Source organism: Merops nubicus, unplaced genomic scaffold (genome assembly GCF_000691845.1).
Source record: "Merops nubicus isolate BGI_N331 unplaced genomic scaffold, ASM69184v1 scaffold48541, whole genome shotgun sequence".
NCBI lineage: Eukaryota > Metazoa > Chordata > Aves > Coraciiformes > Meropidae > Merops > Merops nubicus.
In genome coordinates this window covers 16,692-28,844 of record NW_008588595.1, presented here as the reverse complement: position 1 = coordinate 28,844, position 12,153 = coordinate 16,692, and positions in this window count along the sequence as shown.

Sequence of the window (12,153 nt, the reverse complement as noted above, 5' to 3'; positions counted from 1 at the left end):
AACGCCCACGGCGTTCCCGGGGCTGCCGTGGCCTTTGCTCCGGGGGGTTCCGGCAGTCGAGCTGCTTTGCAGCACCCCAGGAGGAGATGCCGAGCCTGGGGGAAGGGTCGTGCTCCCCAGGGCGATGCCACATCCCCCCTCCCGCTGCAGATAGGGTAGTGGGGTGTAATGCTTCCACATGCCCCCAGATCACCCTGCTGGTCCACAGCTAGAGTAAATAAGGACCTATGTCTGACCCCACGTGTTGGCAGGAGTTATGCTGCTTTACCACAAATTCTCTGCTGTGTCCATGGTGGGAAAAGAGAAGGCGAGAGGATGCACATCAAAGAAAGTCTGAGCAAAGCATGGGAAAACATCTGATAAAGGTGGATCCTAATGAGAATTGAAGATGGAAAGAAAAGACTAAAAACAAGGGAGAGGCTGGAAGCTGGAGGGGAAGGACTGATCCAGCAAAACGAAAGGGTAAAGAGAAAGAGTCAAACCAGTGTCAGACACTGTGCACCAGCAAACCCAAAGGTCTAGTGCAAAAAGCAGAGGTGTCTATGATAGCCAACAGGTCTTCCATGACAAGCTCGGGCTCACGCAGGGTCCCAGAGAGCTGCCCTCCCTGCAGTCCCTAGTCACTGGCCCTGGAGGGAGCTCACTATGATGGGGGGAACAGCCCTAAACCCCCAGGCCACAGCCATTCCAGGGCAAAGGCAAGAGCTGACATCTCCACTCTTCATCCTCTTCCTTCCGCCCCACTTGGTCAATGCTACTACCAGCTCCACAGCCAGCACAGACATTTTTTCAGAACTCAGATTGTCTCCTACATTTGCTGCCTACATTAATCACATGCAGGACATTGCCAGACCGTCTTGCACATGGGAGGTGAGCCATACCAGGGGAGGTGGCATCATGGCAGCCACCTTGGCCCCAAGCTGGGGAGAAGTCTCCTGCCAAGCTGACTCTGGGGAGCTGAAGCACAAGGATATCACGACTGGAGACTTTTGGAGGAGCACCTCAGCTCCCTTGAACTGTAATGAGGACTCCTGCCTTTCTTCCATCACTTAGAAAAAGCCACTGAATTGCCTTGCCCACGGCTAGCCAGGAAAGAGCTATCAGGCCTAATGACTGAAAACACATTTTTAGCTCCTGTCTTGCTTCTAATGACAAGAGCAGCCTCTTTCCTGGCAGCTCTGGGGTATTTTTCACTTCAATAAATTTTAAGGCTTCTTGGTTAGCAGATATTCAGCTACAGATAAATATTTGGAGTTACAGAAAGCTCTTGTTCATGTCTTCCCTGTGCCTTAAAAAACATGATTGGAGCTGTGGTCCTTTCTGTGGGCTTCAGGGAGGAAGGGGAAGGGTGAAGGGCTATAAGGTTGCCTTTGCCTGCACAGCCACTGAGAAGGTCTGTGCATGCTCACAGCCTAATACTGTTTTTTGGAAGTGCTTGTCCACAGCAACCTGGTGCTCCACCCTAGTTTGCTGCCATGCTGGGAGCACTGGTGCCACAGAGCAGTGTCATGCTGATGTGGGTACAGGCTCCAAGTACCCACAGGAGAGGGTCACAGCCCGGTGTTTTGGCACTGCCCACATCCACATACCCTCTGCACCCACCTCCCAGCTGTAGTGGTTCGCCAGCAACAGCTGTGGGCCTTGGGTGGTAAGGTCCCTTCTCCTCCATTACCTTCATCTCCATCTCCTCCCCATTTTTCTGCAGAGATACAGTGTTCAGCAATGTCCTGGTGTTTTGTCTGATCATTTTGGGGCATGCCTGGTGTTAAGCAGGACTTGATCTGCATCCTTTTTCCCTTTAAAGCTGTTACTCACGTGCTGCAGCCCAGTCTCCCCCACTTACAGATCTGCAGTTGGAGGTTGCTCTGGTGACTCTCCCTGGTGTTTGAAGCATCCACCGAGCAAGTTGTGCTGAGAGAAAGACCTCCAGGAGCCTGGGCACGTGTTACCGACACAGGACAGATGACTTCTGACAGAAAGTCCATGGGGCTTGAGACAGCCACTGTGCTGGGAGCCACGTGCTGCTCGAAGCAGACGGAGAAACATAACTGTACAGCAAAAACACAGCTGGGATGGTAGCAACAGCCACGGCCCATGGGAGAGGATCATGGGTGACGCAAGCCAGAGCACAGAGCCTGCAGCTCTCTGCCTTGGTATTACAGCCAGCCGAAACCCCCACTTTTCTTTGGCTCCCACGTCCCCACCACCTTTCCCCATAGAAATAAAGTGCATTGGGCAAGTGTTGTTCCTTCTGGAGCAGCTTTTGAATCACTTGGCTTTTAGTGGGGCAAAGCTGACAGCAAGGCAGAAGTGAGGAAGCGCCTACAAGTGGGAACTTGGTCCCTGCAAGCCCCCCCAGGAGGGACACACCCCTATAAAACCTCGCTGAGAGGGAAAGAATCATCCAAAGGCTGTACCTTGGACACCAGAGTTGCTCAGCCAGAATAAGCACAAAGCTGTAGGGAACGTCACACTCAGAGCAGAGTCCTCTGCTTGGGTGTTTGAAACCAGTGCACGGCCCTGGGACACGATAGTGCTGGTACCTGGGGGTCTGAACCCAGGCACAGGAATGGGGTCAGGCTGTTCCAGCAATGGCCTCCCCACCAAGGCCAGGATGAAGGGTCTCTTTTCCTGCTCTGCTGCAGCCACCAGCCCCCAACACAAACCACCAGCCAGCAGCTCTGCTGCCTTGGGGCAGCTTCTTTAGCTGTCCCTGGCGATGGGGTGGGGGATGCTGTGAGGACAGGCAGCTGGCCAGCACGGGATGCAGTCGGTACAGTAGTTTGTAACGCAGAGCTCTTCAGTAGGGTTATGCAATCACCTCCGATCCCAACATCAAATGTGTACTCAGATGTCTTCATGCTGCTCTATATCTAATTTAATTACGCGCTTCCTGTCTCATTTAGCTTAGCAGCCTCCCGTGGCTCCAGCTCAGTTGCCTGTATTATCAGTCCTTGTTTTGGAACACTAAAAACTCATCTGTGTCGCAACGCCTGGGGCCAGGCTGCCTTACCGTCATCCTGCCGCAGCCTTGCCAGCATGAAACCCACCCCCCATCCGCGGGGACCGGCCCTCTCTGGGTTTCATTTCCACCAGGGAGGTCCTGGCAGCCTAGGCAGGGTGCACTTGGGCTGGGAGATGGCTGGACCGTGGAGGTACCTGCAATGGGAGAGCTGCATCTGCAGGTGGCCTTTGCCAGCACAGCACCTGTGACTGCAGGGGTCCAGCTGCCAGCTTCCCCCTCAGAAACAAAACACAAAACCTCTCAGCCCCAAGGATTGCCACTGCTCTTTCTGGGTTAGTATTTGTGAAGCGCCGGCAAACCTAAAAAATAGGAAAATAGTGTTTTCAGCCCCCAAAATTACACAAATGAGGCGAGTAACAGGGCTGTAAGGAGGGACTGGTGACAGAGTGAAAAGTGCCCTTGCACACATGCCCCAAAGCACAGCCAAGTTCTGAGGAGGGTTTTTGGTATTTTTATATGGCTTGAGTGGAATAAGAAGGGGAGGATACAAATATAGCTGGGAAGAGGAGACAGGGAGGAGAGCTAGTGAAAGCCAGGCTTCTGGGGTGTCAATACATGGCAGAAGACGTGGGCCAGGCTGGCTTACTGAGGAGCCTAGCACCTGATTTCTCCTGAACCAACAGGGAACTGCAGAGGTGCCAATCAATCAGGAACAGTAAAACCCAAAGACAGCACCACACACTCACCACGTTGCTTCAGCAGAGACTGCCAGGAGCCAGACAAGTCCCCCAGAGCTGTCTGTGTGAAATAAGGGATGCTGAATGCAAAGGAGTAGAAGGGAGAAACTTCAAGGTGCTGCTCCTGTTGCGTAGCCCCTTCATCCGCCAGCTCTGGTTGTGCTTAAGGAGAGATGTAGGCAAAAGAGATGGGGGAAAGGGGTGCAGGCAGGGTCACCAGTGATGGGACGCTGCTGCTGTGCAGGCAGGTGCTTGGCATCACTCAGGAGCTGGCGATGGTGCCCCAGGCAATCAGAGGAGACACTGAGGCTGTGCCACTGAGGCTGCGACAGCAGCTGGACATTTGCAAGGTGTCCCCAAGGAGCCACACTGCAGCTAGGTCTCAGCCGTGGACACAGCTTATGAGACACAGACTGCTGCAGTCCACGTGGTTCGGGGGAGCCTTGCTCCATCCATGCCCCCTGCCCAGGGCAGCCCTCACCCTGCTGCAGGACGGGCAGCTGCCCACGCAGGCAGCAGCGGTTGTCCTTGTCCCTTGGCAGCTCCTGTGCAACAGCAGGCCCTCACCCTAACCCACACAGCCTTTAATTGATTCCCAACAAAAGCACACTCGGCGTTCACATGGAGCACGAGAGGAAATAGCTGCTCTGGAAATTTGTAGCACTGCGGAAAGAGATTATTGAAATAAAAAAAAAAAAAAAATTAGAATTACAAATGAGCTTTTCAAGGGGCAGCTGTTATCCACCCTGCTCACGTGCTTGCTTTGCACAGCACCAGAGCACATCTGCGTAGGGAGAGGTATCTGACAGCAGGTATTTTTAATCTTCTCTTTCTGTTCCCAGCACCTGCTCTTTAAAGCCACTGAACAGCAAAAAAAAAAAAACCAACAAAGATGACGGCTAAATATATCCTAACTAAGAGGAGAGACAGTGCAGCACTAATGGCAGTTCCTTCCTTGGATGCATGCAAATTGCTTTGGCTCAGAAACAGGCTTAGGGGAAAGAAGCAGTAGATGAAAAGGGAAAATAGTAAAAGAAGGGAAGGGAACTGGGGGGGGAAAGTGGGGATAGAAAGAAGACAGAGGGGATTGATAAATTCCCCTGCACTGACTTCCAGAGAAAAACAAGTTCTTTTAAGTTCTGATTTTAAATGCAACCCTGTGCAGGCCACATAGCAAACACTCACCTTTTGGCAGGGAGGGTGGGCTATGCACCAGGTGGAGATTGCCCTCAGTGTGCCCAGAGCTGGGCATGATCCAGGTCACTGCTCTCCCTCTTGCCAGATCTGCTCAGATGCTCTGTTTGGCCTCAGCCCTTCCCTGTTGAAGCCTTTTCTCCTCTCTCCCTTCTTCTCACTCTGCAGAAGATCTCCTACCATGCAATTTTCTGCTAACACCCAAACAACCCCTCACAGCTGCCCTCACTCTGGTCTCTACCCCTGCTAACACCTCTCCTTCCTTCCTTAGTACCCACAATTGCCCTCAGCTGCTGCCCAACCCTTATCCAGCGAGCCCAGGCTCCTCCAGACTCCCTAAACTGGCCCTTGGGACTCAGGGAGTTGCACTGACTTGTCCAGGTCCTGCTGCCCATCCCTAGCCCACTCATGCCCTGGTCCCCAGATGTGCTTTTCCTGCCTGCTGAGCTGGCCCTTGCCTCTCCCATTCCTTCCTTTTTTGCCCTCATCCCCACTGCTGGCCCTCACCTCAGGCTTTTCCAGTGACTCACCAGCCCATTCCTTCTCTCCCCAGTTTATCCCCCAAGCGTGGATCAAGCCTGGACCTTGATGCAAGCTTCCTGCTGGAGCCTGGGGCTGCTTTTTAGGCTGGAGAAAGCATCTGTTTGCTTTTCATGGCCCGATCACACTTGATCCACCTGCACTGCTCCCTTTGCTGAGAGACCTTGCTTGTACATCCCCCATCTCTGGTCCTGGCACAGAGAGCAGACCTGGCACTTGCTTTTGCACTTGGCACGGTGGAACTGCTGCCTGAGGGGCAGGTGGGAGCTGTGCCACCCACAGCACTGCTGCGTGGGAAAGGCTGATGCCCCAGCTGTGCCACCTTCACCACGGCCTCTTCTGGCTGTGTGTCAGTGGGTTCAGGGGCTGATAAAGAGCATTTGCTCCCCAGTTATCCCCACTTCTCCCCACAGGGCTGCAGGATGTGTACGGAGGCAGTCAGGCTGGAGAGAGCCCAATGGCTGGCTCAGCAGCACCATGTGTCCCCCCACCCTGCTCCCAGCAGGCAGAGGCACACTTGGGTTTCCGTTTTCCCTCTGGAGCATGGCTGAGCAAGCAGTCACGTGCTACTGTGGCCCTGGCTTCCCCTCCAGGAGGGTCCTGCAGATTTCCATGTGCTTCTGTGGGGCACCCAGTTCAGGGGAGTGGGTACTTTGTCTGGGGTGAGAAAGGGCTGCTCACAGCTCCCATGTGCACTGCCTGTGCTGCCTGCCTCCCTGGGCAGACTCCTGCAGCCCCTCACTGCAGGGAAGCTTTGCTGCAGCTTTCACCAGAAACAGCTGCTCCAGATGTTGCTTGCGCTCAGGTCCTTGGGTCTGGGTTTGGGGTGGCAGTCCATCACAGGCAGCAGCGAGGTGTTCCCAGAAAAGGAGAGCAATGCACTGGTGGAAGGCTCTTCAGATTTACCTTCCCTGTAGTCTCCTAGATCCTACTGACAATATTTCTGACTCATCTCCCCAACCTCTCCTCTAGGGAGACTGGATCTAAATTGCTTAAACAGAGCAGACTGCTTAGAGACAACTGGTGCCCCATCCAGCATGTCTGCACCAGTGAAACCAGCACACAGAAAGATGAGGGCAGGGTCTGAGAAGGCACAAGCTTCTCCCATCCTTTCCCTCCTCAGCAATTCTGCTAGGAGACACCCCTCCATCCCCGAGCTCCACACAGGAAAACATGCTCGACTCGCACCTTTTCAGACACTCAGGCAGAGAGCAAGTAGTCTCAGGCTGTTTATTATGTCCTCACGGTCTCTATACAGTACAGGTGAGTAACACTTCACAATGTGGTGACACAACTCGGGGGATGTCATCGCCGGTCGGACATCTGGTACGGCTCAGGAGCTTCTCCAACCGCAGAGCGAAAGATGAGCCTAGCAAACGAGCAGCTAACGCAGGGGGAAGGTCAAGCCAAACCCGAGCCCATGCCTTCCCCTGGGTGGGAAGGAATCAGACTGAACAGCCTGTCTGTCCTGCCCAAACAGCTCCTGCTGTTATCTACCAACACCAGCAGCACCCAGACACTGTGGAGGCAGTTACAGCATCAGGACCTAATTAAAATAAAATCATGGTAGGGATGTCTTAAAAGAGCTGGTCTTTCTATCCAGGTACCTGGTGGCTCACTTCTGAGTTCACTCCATACAGTAAAGCCCTCCTAAATTTCTTCTGAGCCACGCACAGGCATGTTTCCCAAGGAACAAGACATCTTTATTATTTGAGACAGCATTACTTGGTGCTTGGGTTTTGGGCTGGGTCCGTCAAGGCCCCTTCCTGCTGGTGGGACACTGCCATCCCACTGAAGATGGAGGTGCCAGAGAGCTGAGAGAAAAATCTGAACTCTGTGTGTCTGATCTGTGTTGCTTATAGAGGAGGGGGGAGAGAGGTCACAGGAAGATGAGAGACACTTCAATCATTAAGGAATCCAATTAAGGAAGGGGGATCTACCCCAGGGAGTACTTGTACCCTGCTCTCTTCATTACCACTAATCCCACGGAGGATAAACAAACACATAAGTAAACACAGCACAAGATGCCTCCTTCACCTCATTGCTTTTCAGCTGGTGCCTGCGGGCACTGATAGAGCAACACGAAGACATTTCTCTTAAGATAACACCATTATCTACGTTGCAAATGCAAAGCTGTGCAGCTCCTCACCTGTCATGTCTCAGATCCAGCCTGGGGCACGTGGCACATGATGCAAACTGGGAGCCATGGAGCTACTGGAGACAAGCGGTTCACATCCCAGCTGGTCCCATACCTCCCTGCTACACCAGGTCTCTCCAGAAGCAGGCACTGCCCTTTCTTCTGTGCCTTTTTGCCAGAAATGTTTGGCTTTTCAGTAATAAGCTCATCCCCTTTTGCCACCTCCATCCCATGCCCTCAGTTCCCTGAACTCCAGTGGAGTTTACTGCAGTCTCAAATTAGAGCTACATCCTTCCAGTGAAACCAAGAGGAGGCACAGAGCAGAACGACTGACTTTACTAAGCAAATACAACACACACACCTTTATTTACACTTTTTTTTTTGTATCAGGAAGCCAGGAGGAAGCACAGCTCTGACCCTGGCCTCCACACAGCACGGCTGCCCTCCCCCCTAGCCAGCCCCCGGCCACAAGCGTGGCACATGAAGTGCGGGTGGAAGAGGACCACATGATAACGGGGACAAGACGAGCCTCTGCAAAGCCCAAGGAGTGCATGGTAGGCAAAAGCATTCTGATCTAGCAGCAAAATGTACTTTAATTCCAGTTCTGTGATATACTGCTTCGATGCTGGAGAAAACACAGTACCAAGGAGGACAACTGCAGCAGCCCCAGGAATGAAAGAATGGAAAAGTTATGTGAAGCTTTTCCCTCTTATATAATGGGCAAGGGAATAGCTACCAGGAGCTTTACAGTGATGGTAGGAGGTACGTAGGAGATGGCAAGACCAGAGATAAGTGTCCAGGGAAATAAAAGGCAAAGAAGAGAGGAGGGATAGATGGGGATGGAGGGTGTGCAAACAGGAGAGCATAGGAGTAGGTTATGTGAGACCCAGGCTCAGATGTATGGGAACAAATAGTGCTGGTGGAAAGGAAGGTTGGCATGGACAGGAGTGCTTCAAAGAAGAAATTGTAAGGAGGAGGAGGGAAGACCAAGAGGACAGGACTGAGAAGAGACAAAGGGGTTGGAGGGAGGAGCAAGAAGCCCCCAGGGAGGGAAGAGCTTTCACTGACGGGTGAGAGGCACTCCAGGACTGGCATGAGGTATGCTTTGCTATTGCTCTGAATGCTGTAAACATTTTGGTTTTGTGTCTATCGGTGAACATTCAGTTCAGTTTGATACATGTGCTCTTATGGGTAACTGGAAGCCTAGCAGAATTTTACATCTCTTACTACTAGTCAAACTTACACATGAGGCAAACACAACACTGGCTAAAAATCTCATTTTATGTCACTTATGCCTAATTCTCCTATTTTAACATGCACATCTATGTCTCAGAAAAGCTCCTCTAGTAGGAGACACTAAATAACACACACATGAAGTCAGGTGCACTCTAACCCACCCACACCCACAGCTATTTCGCTCCCCTGCTTAGACCAGCAGGACTCTGCCCATCACAGCTTTCCAGCCTGGAGGGCAGGGACCCATCCATCCATTAACAAGTCCGGTAAAAGTGAAGGAAATCCTCTCAAACCTGGGGCCAAAGCAGAAGAAAGAAACTCAAAGCAGACTGGGGTTCTGTATCTGCTTCTGAAGTTAACCATGTCTGAAGCTTCTTAAAAAAGCAATTTGTAAACTCTTCTTCCCTTTTGCTGTCAAAGGACTTCGGAGCTGACTGGATATGTGCCAGCAAACACACAAAATAAAAAGAGCTGAGTAAAACAGTTTTCTTCCCTCCTCTCTTCATGTAATGGCACACTCTGACATTACTTGAAACAGGAGGAAAATTTTGGAAGTGTGTGCTTGTGGAGAGAGGAAGTGGGGTTTGTAAGTTGTGAATATCCCTTCCACATCAGTAAGAAGATGAATCAAAGATAGGATATTTGTCCTTGATGGGGATTAGTCACCACTCAGTGCTTTCCAAATCTTTGGCTCAGTTGTTATTTCCTTAATCAGCCCCTCGTTTAAGGGGAAGAGCTATATGCTGCCTATTTTAATTCACTTCAGACTGACATTTGGCATAAAAGAAGCAGCTGGTACTAATTTCTTATTTAAAAAAAAAAAAAAGACAAAAAAACCCCCAAAACTTTAAATAACAAGTCTGCTTTCCTTCAAGAGAGACAAACTGTATGAGCAGCAACAAAAATAGCTGTGATAGACTCATGTGCCTCAGACACACTTTTGCTCCACTGTATGCTCTAGGATGTTTCCTGTGGAGGATATTATCTGGCACCAGTTTAATGGGAAAAACACTTCTCCTACATCAGCTGGTGTGAATAAAGTTCCTGTCACCATTGCAGCACTGGCATCGCTGAAGATGCCTGCTCAAAGCAATTCCCCAGGTCGATGGAGAAGAGAGGGGAGCTTGGTTGTCACAGGGTGTTGGCTACTTTGAAGTTTTTCCATGAGTTCTGTCACAAACTGAAAGGATGGCAGCACTAACGCCAGAGGATCTTGCTGGGAGATGTTATCCCCTGGGCTTTCTGGAGTCACACTCTGCACAGAACCAGCCTTTGTAGACAACAGGGAAGCCTAGGAATTGTCATCACTTCTGAGTTTCTGTTCCTCATTCCTCAACACAAACATATTTATCCTGCTGTTTCTTCATCGCCTGGTTGTCTCTGCAACCCTTATCACCATGGGTGGCTGCAGGGCACTTGGCTGAAGAGCCTGGTCTGGGATGCATCAGCTGGCACTAGAGGTCAGCAGCACCCAAACGCCCCTAGAAGGTGTATCAGTGGCTTTCGGAGAAATGCCATAAGGCAGTTAACATGGGCTTTTGCCTTCTCTTTAAAAACAATGGCAGCATAAGCCTGCTGCTGCTGCTGCCTTTCACATCCAGGGCAGCACTGGGATGCTTTTTGCATGTGCAGTCCAGAGGAGGCCGAAGCAGAGGAAGGCAGGAGCAGAGCAGGCAGCCTCCCTTTCTCCCTCGCAGCACAGGGACATTGAGCTGCCACACTGCAGTGGCTGGATCACTGGTTGCTGTGCCATTTTGTGCTTGCAGTTACACTGGGTAAAACTGGCACCTTAGGCCATCTCAAAGGCAACTGTTTCAGCAAAAGCAATCCGTGTCCTGAGAGATCCCAGTCCATCCTGTGTTGTGCAGGTGTAGGAGCCATAGTGTTTCTTGGAGAGTTCTTCCAGCCTCTCAGTCAGTGGCGTTGCATCCTCCCTTGCAGGTCAAGCACTGAGAGCGTTTCACCTCAACGAGGGGTGATTTGCTCTCCTCCTTCTCTTTCACCTATAGCAGGAGGAGGCTGTATAGGTATGTGACCCTGTTCCACTTCCTATGGTGCAGATACCAGCAGGGACAGGCATTGGGTGTAGGACTTGATATCCTTTGCTTTTGTCTTTGACTCCTTCCTGAGAACTGTACAAGTTTCCCCAGACACCTGTCCCACTAGACCTTCTTTGCCAGCTACCTTGTTTGCCATAAAGCTATGGGGCCATGAACAGCTAAAGTGATGGCTGGCTGAGCCACTGCATGATGTAGACCCATTGGATGAAGCTGGGGCACCTTCCAGTGCCCACCTTTCACTGATCTTTTCCACAAAACAACTGGAGGATTCTAGAACTGACCAACCCTGAAAGGCAGGTTTCCCTACTGAACGTAGATTTTGCACCTGCACCATATTTAGACTTTGGTGTCTTAGAGACCACAGGAATACACCTCCAAAATAAACCAAGCATGCTTTCCATCCCTATCTTGATCCTAAGCCTATTTGTCTTAATGTCCTGCAGAGCATCCCTACAAAAAGCCTCAAGACACGCTTCGTACCTAATGCATAAACAGTAACTTTTAATATCTTAGCAGACTTTTTGTATCTCATTCCAAACCTATTATGCTTCACTTTAGAATTCAGTCTATCTAGATCACACCACATTGTGCTAAACCTTTATCACCAGCTGTCTGATGTATCAAACCTACCCGCCACCCTCAACCAGAGCAGAGGTGTACAGCCTCCAATCTGTGGGTGACGGAGAGAAGGAAAAGATCCACGGGGTCACTTTTCAGGCCTTCATAAAACTAAGAAAATAGACCTCTGGTCTGCAGGCTCAAATCCACAGACAGGCTGTCTGCTTCTCCAGGAGAAAATATTGCAAGAATCTGACAGCTGATAGGCTGGAGCAGCAACACCATAGAAATGGGGCCTAATACTTATGAATTATTGCACGGCACAGAGGAGGTGCTACACAAGCGACACCTGCACAGAGTCTTCTCCTGCAGCTGGCTACCCAGGCTATGGGAATAGGGCCAAAGTACACTTCACACACCACTTCACACCCAGATGCTCACCCTGCTTACTGTGTGCTTCCCTGTGTCCTGTTTGTTAAGCACCATGAAGCAGGGTCTGTGTCTTTAGTTCTTTACATGGCATTGCACCCACAGTGCACAATTGGTACGTGGCAACAGTCAATAATCAGTAAGTAACAAAAATAGAATTGTCATTTTTGCTGTTACCTCTCCCTGCCTTGTGCTGGTCAGGTACTACATGAAAAATGCTGTCTGCCATAGCAGACAGGTCTTGTGCTTTTTCTACATCTCAGCGTGGGGAAGATGGGACATTCCTTCTCTTCACTC